The sequence below is a fragment of the Gekko japonicus genome, unplaced genomic scaffold (assembly GCF_001447785.1).
Source record: "Gekko japonicus isolate JY-2015 unplaced genomic scaffold, Gekko_japonicus_V1.1 scaffold1406, whole genome shotgun sequence".
NCBI lineage: Eukaryota > Metazoa > Chordata > Lepidosauria > Squamata > Gekkonidae > Gekko > Gekko japonicus.
The window spans coordinates 142015-162379 of record NW_015160254.1 but is presented as its reverse complement, the minus strand read 5'-3'; the positions used below and the strand labels follow the sequence as shown (position 1 = coordinate 162379).

The window sequence follows — 20365 nt, the reverse complement described above, 5'->3', positions numbered from 1 at the left end:
GCAAAATGTTTAGAATGTTGGAGGCAGGACTCAGGCAAAGCAGCCAGTGGATAGGGAGACCCTCTGAATGACAGATCAGAGAGCGAACTGATTTTGGAGCGTGTGGAATGTTCTAGAGAAGTGCCACCACCATTCGGCTATTATTTATAAGGGAGATTAAAAAAAATATAAAAATATAAAATTAGTGATAATCTTGGTAAGACTATACCCATGACATCTTGAATATTTCTGAATATTGCACCAGAATTCTTTACAACCGTAACATTCCAACACGTGGAAATAGGTACCCAGTTGCTTCTCACATCCCCAAAACATATTTGAAACCATTAAAGACATTTTTTACAACCTAGATTGTGTATAATGTGTGCAGAGTCTCAACCAATTTATGGTGACCCCCATAGGGATATCAAGGCCAGAGATATGTGTTTGCCATTGCCTGCCTCTGCTTAGCCAGCCTAGACTTCCTTGGTGTTCTCCCATCCAAGCACTAACCAGCTTAGCTTCTGAGATGTGTTATCAGGCTAGCCTGTCAACCTCTGTTGAATGGCAGTATGTACAACTGGAGCATCTGTTGGTATCTAAAATAATTCCCTGCAGGAAATGTTCCAGAATCTCCCTTACTCTTGGAAACTCTCATCCGGACTAATTTCCACTCATTTCCTTCATGGCTTTCCTGATGATCCCCTATCCCCAAAGCTTCTGGTGGCAGTAGTGGCATACCTCTGGGTCAGGGTTGTGGCTTTTTACCATTACTTGGATTACATCCTAATCTTCTTCTGGTCAGTTCAGCAGAGACTGCATGATATTAAAACTACCAAGTCATGTGTGAAGGATCTATGGGACTCCATAACTGTACACTAATGAGTGATCAGACAGTCTTATATGTCTTTGGGGAATTGATACGAGGAGAGGAAAGACAAAGTAATAACATTCTTCTAGTTTTATCGAAATTATATGGCAAACATGGAAGATCTGACAAAACCCCTGGAGATGCTGGATGCTTGCTAGAAAGTAGTAGCTTTATCCAGAAACTTCACCACTTCTGAGTTTTCTGCTATGGTTGTCATTCAGACTAAACTTCTGAGAGCCATACTTGAGGTCCTCGCTGTGTTCCTAATGCAGTTTTGTGTCTAGCGGTGGGTTTAATTTCTCTGGAAGCTTGTGCATGAATACACAGGATCAATTACCGGCTGAAACTTGTTTTCACTCTTGTGGGTCTTGCACCTTTAACATTAACAGGCAACTTTCAGTCAAAATGGAAAAGGTCTCTTTCAGAGAAATTACGATCCATTGGATATTCTCCTAGCAGCTTAATAACCTTGGGTTATTGCAAAGCTAAATCTGAAATCAAGCAAAGGATTTGGGACATCGAACTTCAACACCACTTAAGTTCTGCTGCAAAATACCATCACTTAAGGAACAAGAAATTGGCATTGTCAAACTATTTATCTAATCTGTTGATTTCCAAACACAGGCTAGCTTTCGCTCTGATCTGTGTCAATGTTCTTCCGTCCCCTTTGATAGAAGCGAGATACCATGGCGTTGCCACTTGTGCCACTGGGGAAATTGAAACAGTTAGACAAGTGCTGCTGCACTGCACCTTCTATAATGGCCTTAGATATAGATTTTTTACACCCATTCTCCAAAAAGTCCTGGGAAGGTGAAAGGAATAGTACACCTTCTTTCTTATAGCAGACCTTGAATCTGAAACCTTGGATAGCATCTCCAGACTCTGTGCAGCTTCCAGAGTGTACCTAGGTACCTTTAGTGACACATATTTGCTTTCTATGTTTATTTTAATGAAAGTGTTTGTGTGTGTAAAATAAACACTCTGTTAATGTATGTTTTATTCTACTGATCCATGACCATAATGAATTATTGATTGATTGACTACTATGATTCCAATATCAGATTGCAGATTAATACATTCTTCTCAGTGTCAGTGCCACCAGTGCTGGTAGATGCACAAGCACCAGCCTCCACAGGCGTTCCACTTTCAAGAACTCCAACAAATGTCATAATTTCAGATGCAGAGCGTGCTCCAGAACCACCTGGCTCTGGGTGGGAGGTCTAAGGAGGAAGCTCAGATGAGCATCAAATGGCTTGAACTAAGAGCGGCTCACCTAGCATTCCAGGGCAAGAAGTCTGTGTCAGATGCCAGGGTGAAATGAGACCTGGAACATTCTGCAAAGAGGCCAGTGAGATGCATATATGGGCCAACTCATTCTTAGAGTCCATAAAAGCAGGACATGTAATTAGAGTTTCCACCCTTGGCTGCAGACTGAGTGAATTATTGCAAGCTTTGCTGTGTGAAGATTCAGAAGGCTGCTAATAAACTTGTTTGTACACCTGGAAAGATATTGTCTGACATTTTTGAGCTTGGAAACCTCTCCCTGTATCTGTGTAGGGAAAACTTTCCATTCCCCCCCCCCCTGTAAACTGAAACCAAGCAGTGCCTCTTCCCCAAAACAAATAGCTGTTCCCAGCTTTACTTCACTGCCTTGATGGGGAGGCACTTCAGAAGACTCCAGAAGGCATTGCCTTTCTGTCTACGGGAAGAATGCATTTGAAAGCAGCTTCCTCCATTGTAGGATGGTGCTTACCATGGCAACCATTTTGTGGTGGCAACCAACTACTCTTTCTCAGAATTTCAAAACTGTGCAGGACAGGCTGTAGGTCACTGAAGATGCGTTGAATAGGATTGACTTGTGAGCTATACGTGGTATTCTGTTACCTGCTTTGGGTCTGTCTTGTAGCAGGCTATCTCTGGGCACCCATCTGGCCCTTCTGATCCCTTTCTTCATTAGGTGGATCCTGTAAACCTGAAAATGCTTGCTGTGAATACTCCAGTTGAGAATCCCTCCCTACGGAATTGGAGCAAATGTGACTGCAAGACAGTACTTGGATTATTTTATGTATTGATTATTTTATATTGTTTTGGTGATAGCTGGAAGCATGTAGGTACATTTAGTGGTTGGTGGGTTTCCAGTATAAGGTGGTGTTTATGTGTTATTTGCGTCATTTCACAGTGATGTTCAGAAAGTGTATTTGTTTTGTAGACTGGTCCATGCTGTGGTTGATGGCAAGGTAAAAATGGTTGAAATCCTGGTAGACTATCTTGAGATAATGAAAATGTCATCAATGGATCTCAAGGACAGCAGAGTTGTTTATGGGTGTGAGCCATGAAGATAACTTGCATATGCTGGTGCCTTGTGGGTGCCCACGGCAGTGACATTAATGTGACAATGTAAACTGTTGTCAGATTTAATGTAGTTATGGGTAAGAACAAAGTAAAGACTGGCAGCCAGGTAAGCTCTGGTATTATCAGGGTTAATATTTCTGCTGGCTTGTAGTCCATCTTCATGGGGAGTGTTAAGAGTACAGAGACTCAGCATCCATGCTGATTAAGATGGTGTTTCCTGGGAGACTGCCAATGGATTGTCGTTTCCTGAGGAACACAGTTGTGTCAATAAATAAATAACATGCTGTAGAAAAATGAAGTGTGCTAGAAATAATGTGCAGGCACATGTAACATGATTGGCATGGGATAGAAGGAAATCTGACAAAAAGTGTAGCAGTGCTTACAGCCTACAGGTATTGCTTTTGTTCAGTGGCAATTGCTATCTTGGAGAAGTTAAAGCACTAGCACGTTAAAAAGATGTTTTTGTTCATGCAAAAGGCTTTAATAACGGGTCTGAATTTCATTCACAAGTTGATGATATATTTATGATTGCTTTGGAGAGCTTTCCCACACAGTTTGCATGCTCCCACACAGTTTCCCACACAATTTTTTGGGGCAGCCGATCCACAAGCTTTGTTATTGGTTTTGAGCATGGTTAGCCCTCAAAACCATAGAGCTTGCCCAAATACCAGAGCATCCTCCCATGTCATTTCTGGTGCGATGATGTCATCACATCGGGATGGTACTTCCAGTTTTACCAGGAGTGGCCCCAAAATGTCTTTTGGTGGTGGGATTTCCTCCCCGCTCCAAATACGGGGATCCCCCACCCAGATGGGGTGGGCTGGGATCCCTAGTTTGAATTGAGTTCAGCTGATCCAGATAAGCCTATCCCTATCCTAACTAGCGTGTCCATTTTTAGGGGCTGTCCTCCATTTGTGGCCAGACTTTTCGACCAGGAGAAAGGGCCAATGTTCTCATCTCATTCTCATTCATTCAGTTCAGGTGGGTGGCCGTGTTGGTCTGAAGCAGCAGGAAAAAGGTTTTAGTCCGGCGGCACATTTAAGACCAACAAAATTTTATTCAAAGTGTTTTGAAAATATTAAAAGTGTTTTGAGTAAAACTCCCCCCCCCAATTAAATTTTAAAAAAATCAAAGTTAAAAACATGAACATAAATACAATACAGTTAAAACTTCAGATAATTCTTCATATTGGTATACATAAAGACCCAGGAACATAAATCCCGAGGAATCCTGCAGTCAGCAATGAAGTGCAAACAATCTCCCAAACATACATACACACACACACAGGAGGGGAAAGACCCCCTTAAACGTTATCTCTGAAAAGAAAAGAAACCCTGTACAAACGTCAGTGCACACACACTCATTACAAATGATTCATACATAAATTGGTAGTGGGCGCAAACAAGCTACTATGCTAATGTATGTATAAACCTTTGTTAATGGGGGGGGGAACACCAAAAAAGAAGCCATAATGATTAAAATACATTCAGTTACAGATTGCTAGTTGTATCGTATGAGGAGTTATCAAAAAGGAAAATCGTGTTGCAGAGAAGAAAAAAGCTATATACAAAGGAAATTAATGGCCAGGTAAATGTATGCAAAAGGAGCTGCGGTGGCTCAAGTGGTTAAGATGCTGAACTGCAGGCTGGAAGGTTGGTAGTTCGGCAGTTCGAGACCCTAGAGACGTGTGACGGAGTGAGCTCCCATCTCTGGTTCCAGCTCCTGCCAACCTAGCAGTTCGAAAGCAAGAAACTGCAAGTAGATAAATAGGTACCGCTTCGGTGGGAAGGTAACAGCAATCCGTGCACCTTGGCGTTTAGTCATGCCGGCCACATGACCACAGAAACGTCTTCGGACAGCGCTGGCTCTTCGGCTTGGAAACAGAGATGAGCACCGCAACCGTAGAGTCTGATTCGACTGGCTTTCGAGCAAGGGAAACTTTACCTAAATGTATGCATGCCCTGTACTGGGGAGGGAGGAGGAAACACTGCCGCTTTGCCTGTATATTTCTGTGTCTGCATTGTAAAAGCCCTGTGCACTAAATTAAAGGAAAAAATAGTCTTTAAAAGGATAATATTTGCATAGCAATGGTGTTTGCTCAACAGCCCACAACAGACACACACAGTGAACAGTCCAGGAGTAACGTCTTCTTAAGTCTTCAGTTGTAGGAAAAGAAAACCGTAATAAAATAAGTGTTTGGTTCATGTTCTAAAAAGGAAAAAAAAAAGATCTGTGCATTTTGATGACATGCGTGATTCAAGATACACCTGCCTAAGTTCCTGATAACTAACGGGGAGGGGGGCAAGGAAGGAAGCTCAAATCAATTTCATCTGCGGATGGTCAGAAATTTTAATATTCCGGCCAGGGTAGCAGTTCAAATCTTCTGAAGCTTTTCACCGACATCTACGGGATTCTTTTTTCCCCTGAGTTTCTCAGCTGCATCAGCTTTGTAATTGTAAGAGCATCTGTGGATGTCTGAGTAACGGAGTCCCCACTGGTGGACTTCCTGATGGCACTGGCATTTCTGGCCACTGTGTGACACAGAATGTTGGACTGGATGGGCCTTTGGCCTGATCCAACATTGGCGTCTCTTATGTTCTTATGAGTACACCACAGAATATGTTTCCACACCTGCATTCGAACCCACAAAGACCAGACTTCTTCCGGCACAAGTAGCAGCGAGATTTTTTTCTGTTTTGGTTTATCAAGTGACTTGTCTTGTTCTTCAGAGGGAAGGCTCTGCACTATCTGATGCTGAAGCTTGCACATCTCTCTCAGGAACTGTTTTGTCTGCTAGTTCTGTGCTTTCCACTTCAAATGATGTTACTGATTCTGTTAGGATGGGCTTGACACAGGGCAGGTGTGGAGTCTAGTGTTGATGGGGCTTCCTGGATGCTGCTGCCTTCAGTGCACTGAACTGATAAAGACTCAGGGAGACGATTAGCAGAAGTGGCTGAGGGGCTAATTCTGCCATTACTACCATTCTGCCATTGAAGATGTTCTCTGTAGCACACTGAACACATGCCGTTTGGACAGGGGTTGCCGTAAAATCCACATCCAGTGGTGCAAAGCACTTGGCTATGGTTGGTTTCTTGAGCCATTTTACTTTCCAGGTGGTGGTGCCACAGGGGTCCTCTCGCCACCCTCTTGCTTCCTTTCTCCCCATGTTTTGAATAAAACTTTTTTGGTCTTAAAGGTGCCACTGGACTCAGACGTCTCTCACTCAATGGCATTCCTCTCCGATGCAGTCTTCTTATGACATTATGGAGCCTCATGGGAGCTACTATGACTGTGGTACTTTTGCCAGAGTATGTATGAGATGCCTTCAGTTCTGAATCACAAGCAACTTCTGTCTGCTTCCGGATAGCATGCAACCAGCAACAAACGTCCTTGATTTTACAGCAGATTGAGGCATAATCACCAATCTCTTAGAGGTGCCTTCTTGATGAAGGGGAATTCACGTCTCGTTCTCTAATTTCCACCAATTCCCCTCGTTCCCTGGATCATCAACAAAATTGTCAGGTACAAGACACCTTGTATCCTATATTACAGTGCCCTCGACGGCTTCATTCACCATCTTCTCCACTTAGCCAAGGAATGGTTTCTTGACTTAAATCTTCAAAGGACCTCCTGTCTCAGTGGCGCAGGAAGATTCTTCACCCAGACAGTGTTCTGCTGGGCCTTACGGCATGTATCTGTCAGGTCAACAACAGAAGGTTTTTCTGAATGTTGGGAAACCCCTCTCTCATTATTCTTATTCGGCAAAAAGGAATTGCTTTTGCACTGTCCTGTCGATTGTTCTCAGTTTTCCTTTCACCAGGAAAGATTAGCACAGGAAGATTAGCATTTCCTTTCACAAGGTCTCAGCTCTCCCTGCTTAATAGCCTGTTTGGCAGCGATCTCTGCGTGCACACGTATGGCCACTCCGCTTTCTTGCAGTCACTGGTCAAGTAGTATTTCAGTGACCTCTTAATGTCTTCATTCTCCAGTCTCAGTTGCCGCTCTGGCATGAAGCCTTCAGCTGGAAGTGCTTTGAAATGATATATCCTTCCTTCCTACAATTGTTCCCAGATTTCATTTAAACTAGGACCTAGTGCTGCTAGTAGACTTCCTGGCTCTTGATGCATATTCTGCATTCCTTAGACGTATGCAAGGATACAAGGAAGGCTCTGGCTTTTTATATTGATCAAACTCTTTGTTTAGAACTCACACCTGCTTGTCTGCTATGGGAATAGAAACACAGGCCACATGTCTCCCCAGTGGAAACACGCTCCCCAGTGTCTAGGATTTGGGTCATGGCCGTCATAAATCTGTGTTATGACCTTGCCCACCTGACCCCTCCATTCAAGGTTAAGGACTGTGGTACAAGGGTAGTCAGGACTTCCATGTGTTTCTCCATGGACTCCACTACTGGAGCTGTACTGGACAGACTCCAGATCTCAGCCCTCTACTTTTGTGGAGTGTTGTGTTCAAGATCTGATGCCATCTTTGGTGGAGCAGTGCACAGCTTCCTTTTCACCTAACAGTACCTGATCCTACCTCTAGGTAAATCAGTTAGCTAATCTTCTGCCAGAGTGTCTCCACCAGAGTTCCCTCTAAGCTGAGTTAGTGTGAGCTAGCTCAGTTTTTTAGCCTCCAGCTCACAGATTTTTGTCTTAGCTCAGGAAGGAGGACTCCAGAGCAGGCTAATTTATGCATTAACCAAATTGCTTGCTCACAACTTTAATGCCAGTAGCTCACAAAGTAGAATTTTTGCTCACAAGACTCCACAGCTTAGAGGGAACATTGGTCTCCACAGAGAACATAAAGGAGAAAAACAGGTTGCTTACCTGTAAAACTGATCTTTTTGAAGTAACCATCTGTGCAATAATACATCTCTATCAGGTTCTCTTTCCTGCTTGCTGTATCAGTCTGGGAAGAACTGATCATGAAGGCATGGCCCCACTTGGTGTAGTAGTTAAGAGAGGTGGTTTGGTGTAGTGGTTAAGAGCAGCAGACTCTAATCTGGAGAGCCAGGTTTGATTCCCCATTCCTCCACATGCAGCCAGCTAGATGACCTTGGGTCAGTCACAGTTCTCTTAGAGCTGTTCTCTCAAGAGCAGTTTTCTCAGAGCTCTCTCAGCCCCACCTACCTGACAGGGTGTCTGTTGTGAGGAGAGGAAGAGAAGGAGATTGTAAACTGCTCTAAGACTATGAATGAAGGGCAGGGTATAAATCGAACTCTTCTTCATTTGCCTTAACCTAGGGTGGGGCCTCCCCCCCCCACTTCATAATTAACTCCAGATTGCTTGGAACAAAACCCTGAACAGGCACATAATCCATTAGTGCACAGATGACTGCTTGCATAGTATCAGTTACAGGTAACCTGTTTTTCCATCGTGTTCAGTTCATCAAACTAGCCAGCAATAAATATTTCTTATTTTTTGGAGTTGCATATAGTATAAGATTAAATTGTCCCAAAAAAGTGTGATGGAATTGAAAGCAATTTCCATTTCTCCCTCTCTGCCTGCCTGTTCATGATTAATTTTTGCATTCAGTTGTCTTTTAAAGTAATCTCAATGGAATTACAAAATTCCCTTGCATCAGGTAAGGGACCATAGTCAGGTGTACTTAAAAATGATGAGAACAATCCTAACAAGTTTACTCAGAAGGAAATCTCCTTACATTCAATGACCCTTACTCCCAGAAAAGTGTTCTCAAGAGCAAATTCAGTTGTCTAAAGATATATTCTTTGGGTCATGCTGGATTGCAGTATACATTTATGTAAATCACTTGCTGTTTTTTAGCTATGTATCTTCGTAGAAAAGTATTGACTTTTATTTACCTGTAGGGGATGTGGAAGTTTTGTCATTGGTATTAGCATATTCATGCATGCAGTCGAAGACTTGTTATAGTTGTGTGAGAAATACATATGCCTATCCCTGAGCCTGCCTTGCGGGGAGGGCGGGGTATAAATCTGAAAATAAATCAAATAAATAAATAAAGAAATGTACAAAAATATTTAATTGTGCAGTTTATGATGCTCAAGATTCACACCACGGCTCTTAACAGGATAGCCAATGCTATTTTCAGTGCATTTCTAGCTGTATATAAGGCATTATGAGTATTTCTGTAACTTCTTTGTGGCATAATTATTAAAATAGCTATCCACTAGCTTGCCATGAGTTGTCAGTTGAGTGGAACAAGAACAGCCAAGTGATGGCCTGTGACTAAAAACTTATCCAGTAATGTCTCGGTTGCATGACCCCTCAATTCAATAAAGCATTGTAAGGTCATTAATGCAACAGCACCACGTTACCCCTGCATAATATAAGGTTAAGTTTAAACGTACCATTTTTTAAGAACCAAGTAACAAACAGAAACGAGTTGGCCAGTTTTCTCTTTTGTGGAGTATTCAGGGCTCGGATTGGGGAGAAGCAAGGTGAAGAAGTGATAGGAAAACAGAATGGGCAGAGATAGGAGGAGTAATAAGTTAGGGGAGAGATTCCTTCTCAGGATGTGACCTGTCTTTTGTGCTTCAGAAACACCCCTGATTGACTTGAAAACCCCTCTTGCTCAGTTCCAAAATGCTCCTAAATCTCCTTATTTGGGAGACAGTTCTTTGATTCTAATCAACTGACATCCCTCAAGATATCAATATTCTTGAGTTGGTTTCTACTTGAACCAACTCAAGCCAGTCTGGGACTTTCCAGAGAACTGCTGTCACACAACAAAGGGAAGATCATTTAGATGTCATTTTGAGACTTACTGTCTGGAGGATACGGTCATAGTGATGTCTTTAGAGGTCCTGATTAATTCAGGGAGATTCTCCACATGAATGTTTTGTTTCAGGAGATGTCTTAATTTCTGCCAGTTTTCTGAGGATCACTGTTTTGATCCTTGGTCTACTTCATGTGCATCTATTTTGGACCACATATTAGAGTTGTGCCCCAAGAGTTTATTTGGGTTCTGCTTCAGCTTTCTACCTTATTCATGTCTATTCTGTTTGTTTGATTGCTTGATTTGTGTGATTGTGTCTTGACTCTGTGGTGCTCCAGGACTTTTCTTTTGAGTTTGTATAGGAGAAAATTACTCATATTACTTTTTCTGATTTGCAGATCTGGGTGGAGCAAATTAACAGATGTGAATGGTTACAGCAGTCAGCCGTCAACTATTAAGCACATGTGCCATAAAGATACCAAGATATAGTCATAAGAAAACCATCATCTGCTGAATTCCATGTACAACTTCCCCCTTGCCTCGTATTGCTTTGCAAATAATGGCTGAGGCTCATAGGCTTCTGACTTGTCCAGAATTAACTTTTCTTGCTCTGTAACTTAACAGCCCACAAGATAATTTGCAGCTGCATAGATAAATATGGCTAGATCACATGTGCACTTTTGTATCTTGCCTGATAGTAAAATCTTTAGTTTCTGCTGTTCAGAAATGTTCTGTAGCCAGTCAGTCCGGGGAGTAATATATTGGTTGTGAATTCTAACAGGGGTAGCTAAAAAGGATATGGGCAGTTGAGTCAACTTGATCCTTACAGTAAATACAAAAATGTTTCTCAGGGGGGAGTCTACTAAATCGGCCCTTCATCTCAGCGAAAGGTAATGCATTGCAACTAAGTAACATGAAAGAACGATTTTTGAACTATTAAATAAAAGAATATTTAGAAAGTCCAAATATATTCTGATAAGGTAAATAGAAGTAAACGGGGGAGCATTTCCAATCAGATTTGAATTTTAGCATAGCCCAGTCTTTTTAAAATAATTGTTTTCATACTGTTAACAGATTTTTTCCCCAGTGAATCCCTAGGATTTAGGCTCAGGTTTAATAATGTGAGCTTTGAATCAGTTGGGCTAAGCCAAGTTCCCAGCCAGGAATCAGCTGTTACTAGCTGTAGTAAAGATGGTAGAGCATTATATTTACAGAGTGATAGTCTGAACTTAATAGCTTGGTACTGTGCTATTGTTGATATCTGATGGAGTCCGAGTTCTAGCCACACCATGGCCGAGGATACACTGGGAGGAAGAGAGAGGATCTTACGAAAGAGTTTGCTGGAGCTTATCAAGAGGGTCCAGTGGTCCATTGACCAAAATTGGGGCAGCATAAAGCAATTTGGGAAGAATTATGGTTTTGCATAACTATAACATAAGCTGAATAAATTGGCCACCTTTGTTATAGAAGAATTTGCTGAGAATGGCTAGTGTCATTTGAATCTTTCTTAGAATTTATATGGGAGTTATAATAAGTTATAATTAAACATAACAGTGAGATATTTAAGCTGTCTAACGTCTTTGATAGTTTGTCCATAAATTTGCCAGGGATGATCCTTCAAGAGTCTTGACAGAGAATTTCATGATTCTTGTTTTGGTAAAATTAATTGTCAGGTGCAAAAGACACAGAAATCATTCAGAGTTACTTCAAGCCAGTTGAGGTTCGGCTGAGGAGAACCAGAATTGCATGATGAGTCCATACAGTTACGTTTAATGTACCTGATTGCTCTTATTAGTCCCATTTCTGCCATTACTGTGCTCAGAGTGGCACCTGTGTCACCAGACATACAGGACTTTTCCACTGAGTGAAAAATGTGGGGAAACCATCCCTAAATTTTTAACAAACACAAGAGAAAAAAAATACCATCATTATATTAATCCAGATGCCCAAATCTGTTACTCAAACCCCTACCATGGAGTAACTGGTCAATTCTATTGGCTGTCTCCCAAATCACTAACTCATTTACCAGTCCAAATTAAGGGTTTTATTTAAACAGACAGACAGACCAAGCAGAAATGGACACGCAGATGGATGAGATTTACTTTAGAAACATCCTGTGTTTTTCAATTCCATCTGTATGAAAGTGGTTTCCATTTGTTGATTACTACACTCATTACCAGAATTAATAAGTAAATGTTTTCCTACTGTTATCTAAGTTGTGCACTTTGTTATACACACTCACATAGAATTATTAATTTGCTCCATCCACAACGAATTTCCACTGCAATCTACAGCAATCCCATACACACTAAATACAAAGGGGCTTTTCTCTGTAGATGCATAGGGTTTTTACACATCTGCCTACTCTTCTCAAGCACCTTGTTGTTTTAAAGGACTGAGGAGCAGCTGCAAGCGACAAATGCAGGCTGATCTCAAGGTGCAGTTCTCTGCCACAGACACTGAAAGTCAACACAGCCCAGTGGAGCAGGACCGAGCAAGTCTCAATTTCTCAGGGCAGCGCGAACATTAGTAATAAAGTCCCTCTTTAAGGTACATATTTATTTGTGACTTGCCTTAGACTATACACATGTGAACCATATGTGTATGTATATATGTATGTATGTATGTGTGTGTGTACATCTCATATCTTGTACTATACAACTACCCGTTGCAGTACATCTTATATCTTCGGCCATCTCATTTTAATTGTTTTGACTGTAATACCTGTTAATTCCTCTGTGTGTAAACACACACAGAGGAATTAACAGGTATTACAGTCAAAACAATTAAAATGAGATGGCCGAAGATATAAGATGTACTGCAACGGGTAGTTGTATAGTACAAGATATGAGATGTACACACACACATACATACATACATATATACATACACATATGGTTCACATGTGTATAGTCTAAGGCAAGTCACAAATAAATATGTACCTTAAAGAGGGACTTTATTACTAATGTTCGCGCTGCCCTGAGAAATTGAGACTTGCTCGGTCCCGCTCCACTGGGCTGTGTTGACTTTCAGTGTCTGTGGCAGAGAACTGCACCTTGAGATCAGCCTGCATTTGTCGATTGCAGCTGCTCCTCAGTCCTTTAAAACAACAAGGTGCTTGAGAAGAGTAGGCAGATGTGTAAAAACCCTATGCATCTACAGAGAAAAGCCCCTTTGTATTTAGTGTGTATGGGATTGCTGTAGATTGCAGTGGAAATTCGTTGTGGATGGAGCAAATTAATAATTCTATGTGAGTGTGTATAACAAAGTGCACAACTTAGATAACAGTAGGAAAACATTTACTTATTAATTCTGGTAATGAGTGTAGTAATCAACAAATGGAAACCACTTTCATACAGATGGAATTGAAAAACACAGGATGTTTCTAAAGTAAATCTCATCCATCTGCGTGTCCATTTCTGCTTGGTCTGTCTGTCTGTTTAAATAAAACCCTTAATTTGGACTGGTAAATGAGTTAGTGATTTGGGAGACAGCCAATAGAATTGACCAGTTACTCCATGGTAGGGGTTTGAGTAACAGATTTGGGCATCTGGATTAATATAATGATGGTATTTTTTTTCTCTTGTGTTTGTTAAAAATTTAGGGATGGTTTCCCCACATTTTTCACTCAGTGGAAAAGTCCTGTATGTCTGGTGACACAGGGTGGGGAAAAGTATTTCTTTACTCAGCAGAGTTTCATGGCTACAGTCTTTTTTTAAAGGAGTATGTTTTTAGAGTATGTTTTCTCTGTTCTTTCTTCACGGTTTTCATATTTCACAATTTGAAATATTGTTTATATACTTTTAAATATTGCAGCAGCAGTTTTCATGAGATATTTTTGTTTATGTATTGGTTATTGGGGGGGATGTCTTTTCCAGGAAACTATCTGTGAAGTTATGGGGGGGATTACTATGGAAAATCAGTCTTCTTTCTTAATTTCCTTTTTTTATTGCCTGTAAATACAACTGGTGTGCATACAACAGACACATTTTAAAAAGCAAAATCCACTTGAGTATAGAACAAGAGTTACCGATTTGAATTCTGTATGATAGGGCCTTGTATTACCCTGCCACTCACCCATCTGGTAACAAAAAATAAGAGGAAAGGCCATGGCTTTGTGCTAGAACACTTTCCTTGCATGCAGACTCTCCCCAGGTTCATCTCTAGTTAAAAGGGTAGTAGGTGAAGGGAAAGACCTCTCTCTGAAATCTGGGAGACACGCTGCCAGTAAAAATAGACAGCACTAACCTTGATAGACCAATGCTGTGATTCACTAATCCTGCTTCATGAGATCAACTAGAAAGTAGGAATCAAATATTTCAGTAATCCACAGAGGGATAGGTGGTGTAGGATCTTTACTCCATGACTGCAGAACCAGTCATTAAGTCACAACTGAGCAACAGCAACCATAAAATATTACAAAACTAGCTATAGTTGTCTGTATTATGGCACTTCAGCACACATTTAAGAAGTAAACAAACTTTCCCATTCTCATTTTAATGTAGGTCCAGTTTGATTTCCTGATTGATAAGGCTATGAAATACCGTATTCATGTCGATGCATGTAGAGGCCAGCTGTGATGTGATTGTGTTTTGGAACAGGAAGGAGACATTCTGTAAAAAGGAGGACAGTTAAGAGAGAGATTCTAGCTCACATGAATTGAAATAGCTTCTGGTCTGGAAAAGAAAAACCACCCAGACGCTCATAGAACTACTGTGGAGAATATGGAGGTTGCTTAAACTGATATTTTTCAGTAGGAAAAATTATAATTAGAGATTCATATTTTAAATAAGTTTATTCATTATATAAAAAACAAACTGTAGATGCTCATGCTAATACAGTTAGACTTTGGTTCTGCAGTTTAGACAGTGCCTATCATCTTATCTGCATTGTATTTTTACTTTGAATTATAAAGCTACGGTGCATTCATAGTGAGACCTTTAGATCTGATTAACAGAAAATAAACTTGTGGCCTCGACCGTTTCATCTTTTTTAAAGAATATCTTTTTTGCTTTATTTGTGGAAGGTCTTAAATTTTGTATTATTAACTTGGGCAGGCTTGCTATCAGATAACAATTCCTTCGTCAAAGGTTTCCACATAGTAATTTTTGTAGAATCACCATTCTTTGTTGAACAGGAACCTGATCATCAACCTGATACAAGATCATCCGTCTGTTGCAAGATTGTTGCATTTCCCAATATTCAAAATTGGTGGATCAACACCAGCTTGCCTCAGGTTTAGTGCTGGTTATCCATCCTTTTAATTACAGTTCACTGCTACCTCCTTGTTGCATTCTTTCCCCAAAACTGGCTCACTTATTTTGGGTGCAGTGTGTGCCGCAACCCTTGCTCTCAATAAAGTAAACAAGCAGCTACCTTTGGGAAGGCTTTCCTGGAGTGCTGATTCACCAGTCAGAACTTCTAATTCAGCAATTTATTCAGGTTTGCAGAGAGAAAAGACAAGATTCAAAACAGGCAAACTAAAATAGAAGTTGCAGGTTATCTTGATATATGCGTAAAAATTCATTACACCACAGTACTCATGTCTTGTACATGCAAGGTAGTTTCTTAGTTTCCATCCTTGCCCCAACAAATTTGCAAGGGTTAAGTCAGGTCATTTTCAAGTCTAAGGCCTGGGAAGAACAGTGGAGATGGGGGGGTGGGGGGTCATTGTGCTCAGTGGATAACAACTTACTGGCGATCCCTGACCTGAAGAGTACCTGGCTGTCCTCAACCAGAGCCAGGGCTTTTTTGGCCTTGGCCCTGGCCTGGTGGAACTCTCTGTTGAGTGAGACCTGGGCCCTGCGGGATCTGGTGCATTTCCGCAGGGCCTGTAAGACGGAGATGTTCCACCAGGCTTATGGCTGAGGACAGCAATGGTTTCTATCAGGGTGGTTTTATCAGGACTGGCCTTCCTCCCATTCCTTTCTTCCCTGTCCCTTTCCCCCTCCTGGTTTGTTATTCTTTTCTTTACTAACTGTATGATAGTTACTTTCCCTCTAGATAAGGGGCACTATGTTATGCTCCCTTAACAACATAAGAGAAGCCAATGTTGGATCAGGCCAATGGCCCAAACCAGTCCAACACTCTGTCACACAGTGGCCAAAAGTACAACATGCCATATTGCAAGAGTTGTTTTAATAGTTCTAATTTATGAATATTGTTATCCATTCTGTTGTACAAGGGAGGGAGGGCTATAAATCAATCAAACAAACAAATAAATAGTACCTGTGTCAGCTCCGATGGGAGAAGATTTCCCCAAAGTCAGGAAGGAGAAACAGGCACCACTACCTTTGTACCAGGCTAAACCCAGGCATTTAATACATTAGAAAGATTCTGGAGAGGAAGAGGTGTTAGAGAATGAACTTAATATTTTGATTTATGGACTATATTTATTGCTACACACAATGGACTGTGCACACACACGCATAGGCTCAGAGAATTGTACATTTTAAGTCGCCTGTTGTGATGTAACACATAGAAGGTGCCTGCATAAGCCTTACACGTAAATAAGGTTTCAGCTACACAGTTACCAGCCTGGTGGAGAAGCACAAACCTCCATTATTGTGAGCAATGAGAAACAACAGCTTGAGAAGAGACAGCCCCCATTGCTGAATCATTTGTGGTCACGTAAGACACATCACTGCTTTGTTCCTGCATGGCCAGCTTCATCAGCACTACAATGGAGCGTCCTGACACCAAGGTTTTCACACCTGCCCAGATGCCATTCTTTGAGTAAGGTTTTAGATTACAATATTGGCCACTCCTTCTAGGTAACCTCCCACTCCTATAGGCAACCAATAGGATTGTTTTTGGGATGGACTTACAGATAGATGGGTCCACAGGTTGGAACAGTTACCACCCATCTAATGGACCCACTATAAAAGGAAAGGACCATTCACCTGGCCCTTCCTAGCTAGCATCCCCCGCAACAACCCCTTGAGTCCCACTTGCTATCCCCAAACCCTTGCCTCTACTTTGATCCCTTGATCTGCAGTCAAGAGACCCACACGTTCTGGCTGGTTCTGGTCGTGTGTGAACTCCCTTTAGTTTGCATTTCTCCCCATCCATTCTTCATTGGAACAACCAAAGCTGCGAGACAGATAAGTATTGCCCATCATCACCCCCACCTGCTAATGCAACCGTGTTTATTTTAATACTGTAATTCTAAGGAACTTGATTGAGTGTGTGAGTGCATCAGTATTGTTTGTATGAGATTTATTCTTTAAGTAAAAGACATTTATTTTAACAACAACAGCCTCGTTATCCTTCTTTGGTGACCCTTGTGGGAACAGGACCTTGGTATAGTTGGCAAGAACCCATTTATAAATTGCCAATTGCTGTAAATAAAGCAATTCGGCTAACAGAGGAGTTGAGAATGTCCTGGAGGAACTACCATTCCCTTGTGTCAGACGGGAATAATTAACAGGTGTTACATCTCCTGATACTGAGTTCTGGTTAAAGAAAATATATTGCTAAGAAGGCGTTGTTCACCATACCATTAACTTAGGGAGAAGACAAATGAGTTGTGAGTCCATGAGGATCTTTTTTGGATTGACACAGGAATTCTCAATTTGAAATGAGCCCAGGTGCCTATTTTAGTCTGGGACAAACTCATTGAAAGAATAATATAGAAAACATGTTGAACGAAAAATTGGCAACCCAATTTTTCCACTTATTTTATCTACTTCAAAATGCCATTTCCCAAACTTAGTGTTCCCATTCTTGTATTGTGAAATACGGAACAAAACAGCATTTGAAATTGTCTTCAAAATCAACTAATTTTGCAACATTTGCTTGCTGGAATAGAACATGTTATTTTTATAGAGGTTACTGAATTATTTTTAAACAAAAGTAACAAAACAGATGGCATCCTGAAGTTTTACCGCTTCATACTTTGAACATTTTTCACTACCTAAATGCAGCTGGAATAATTAAGTCAGGCGTTATTTATTCATGCAAGCACTTTTGCCATTTGAATACTGTGGAGTTTTTAAATTTTAACTTTCATATTCCATTAAGTGTTCGAGGGGTGATGTAGGGGTGATGAAGACTGTATTAGAGATAACATAATCGCTCCACTCTTGCCCTACGGTAGCTGACCATTTTGCAGAACAGCTAGTTACCCTTCCTCTTGCTGGGGACAATGATGGGGACACTGGATAAGTGGCTCTCTTTTTCAGTCTCACAATACAAGAACTCGTGGGCACTCCATGAAACTGCAGAGCGGTCGGGTTAGAACGGATAAAAGGAAGTACTTCTTCACCCAAAGAGTGATTAACACATGGAATTCACTGCCACAGGAAGTGGTGGGTGCTACAAGCATGGACGGCTTCAAAAGGGAATTAGATAAGCATATGGAGCAGAGGTCCATCAGTGGCTATTAGCCACAAGGTGGATGTTGAAAGTTATCAGTTCATCAAACATGTGGTGGTGGTAGAGAGTGCTGTCAAGTCACAGCTGATTTATGGCAACACCATAGGGCTTTCAAGGCAAGAGACATTCAGAGGTGGTTTGCCATTGCCTGCCTTTGTGTAGTGATGCTGATATTCCTTAAGAACATAAGAACATAAGAGACGCCAATGTTGGATCAGGCCAAAGGCCCATCCAGTCCAACACTCTGTGTCACACAGTGGCCAGAAATACCAGTGCCATCAGGAGGTCCAGCAGTGGGGCCAGGACATTAGAAGCCCTCCCACTGTTGACCCCCCCAAGCACCAAGAAGACAGAGCATCACTTGCCCCAGAGCCCCTAGCTATACCTTGTGGCTAATAGCCACTGATGGACCTCTGCTCCATATGCTTATCTAATTCCCTTTTGAAGCCATCCATGCTTGTAGCACCCACCACTTCCTGTGGCAGTGAATTCCAAGTGTTAATCACTCTTTGGGTGAAGAAGTACTTCCTTTTATCCGTTCTAACCCGACCGCTCTGCAGTTTCATGGAGTGCCCACGAGTTCTTGTATTGTGAGAAAGGGAGAAAAGTACCTCTTTCTTTACCTGCTCTTTCCCATGCATAATCTTATAAACCTCGATCATGTCACCCCTCAGTCGTCTTTTCTCCAAGCTAAAGAGCCCTAAGCGCTTTAACCTTTCCTCATAGGGAAAGTGTTCCAACCCTTTTATCATTCGAGTTGCCCTTTTCTGCACTTTTTCCAAAGCTATAATATCCTTTTTAAGGTGTGGTGACCAGAACTGCACACAGTATTCCAAATGAGGTCTCACCATTGATTTATATAGGGGCATTATTATATTGGCTGATCTGTTTTCAATACCCTTCCTAATAATCCCCAGCATAGCATTGGCCTTCTTTATTGCAGTGCTAATTTGTTATGCTAATGAGCTCCTGCACCTCTTTTTCTACGAAATGACCCCTGCCGAAAGGTCTGTTGACTGTATAATAAACTTTGTTGTAACTACCGTTGTAGCATCCATTACAGCATTCCTATATGATGATCACAAAATTAATTTCATTAACGATAAATGATGCAAATACAAGATTAAGTGCGAGTATAGGATGGGGGAGAGGTGTTTTGACATGTGAAACGATTCTAGGCATCTTAGTTGATCAAAGTTGAACCTGCAATGTGGCTTTTAAAAAAGCTAATGCAATCTTGGGCAGCATTAACAGAAACAAAGTGTCCAGATTACAGGAAATGTTTGTTCCATTCTATTCTGTACTGGTCCAGACTAGGTGTGTGCACACAAAAAAATCTGTATTTTTCGTGTTCTGGTACACCAAACTTGAAAAATATCAGTATATATCGATATTCCCAAATCACTGTATTGATATTGTATTGGGATTCTGGAAGTGGTCAGTACTGCCAAAAATATTCACCTGGGAGGCATGTTTCCATGCCTCCCTGTCCCTTGCCCAGCTGGCCGGCCAAGGCAGGTTGGCTGGGGGAAGGGAAGAAAGATCGGGGAGGCATGATGTGAGTGATCCGAAATCCCTGTGAGAAAAGGTTTAAAGAGCCTGGAGAAGAGAAGACTTAAGGGGAAACATGATCCATTATCTTTAGCTATCTGAAGGGCTATGACACAGAAGATGGAGAAGACTTACTTCTCTCTTGCTTCAGAGGGCAGGAATAGAACTAATGCACAGAATTTACAAAGAAGTAGACTTTGGCTAAATATTAGGAGAAACTTCCTCAGTGTTTAATAGTAGAGCAGAGTGTCTTGGGAGATGGTGGAGTCTCCTTCACTGAAGGGTTTTAAGCGGAGGCTGGATAGCCATCTCTTAAGCTTCAAAGTATTAGAAATAGTGACAAATCATTGGTACAAGTTTTCCACTGCATTTTGTCCGAACTGTTTGTTCTGATGCAAGTAAGTTTGGAATGCTACAAGTGACTTCCTCTACACTTCAACTGACAAAAGTTCCTTGTATGTGGAGCTGTAGTGCGTGCCTTGTAGGAGGCAACGCTTGACATAACTGACATTTTCCAGACAAAACTGTTCTTTCCTT

At 41.4% G+C, this 20365-nt stretch overlaps 1 protein-coding gene and 1 pseudogene across 1 annotated transcript in view; one reads left to right on the top strand and one right to left on the bottom strand.

Moving 5' to 3' along the window:
- Positions 1 to 20365, top strand: part of MTA1 (metastasis associated 1) — a 146419-nt gene that overhangs the window by 90692 nt on the left and 35362 nt on the right. The window lies entirely within an intron of this gene.
- Positions 5577 to 6303, bottom strand: LOC107113138 (annotated as a pseudogene).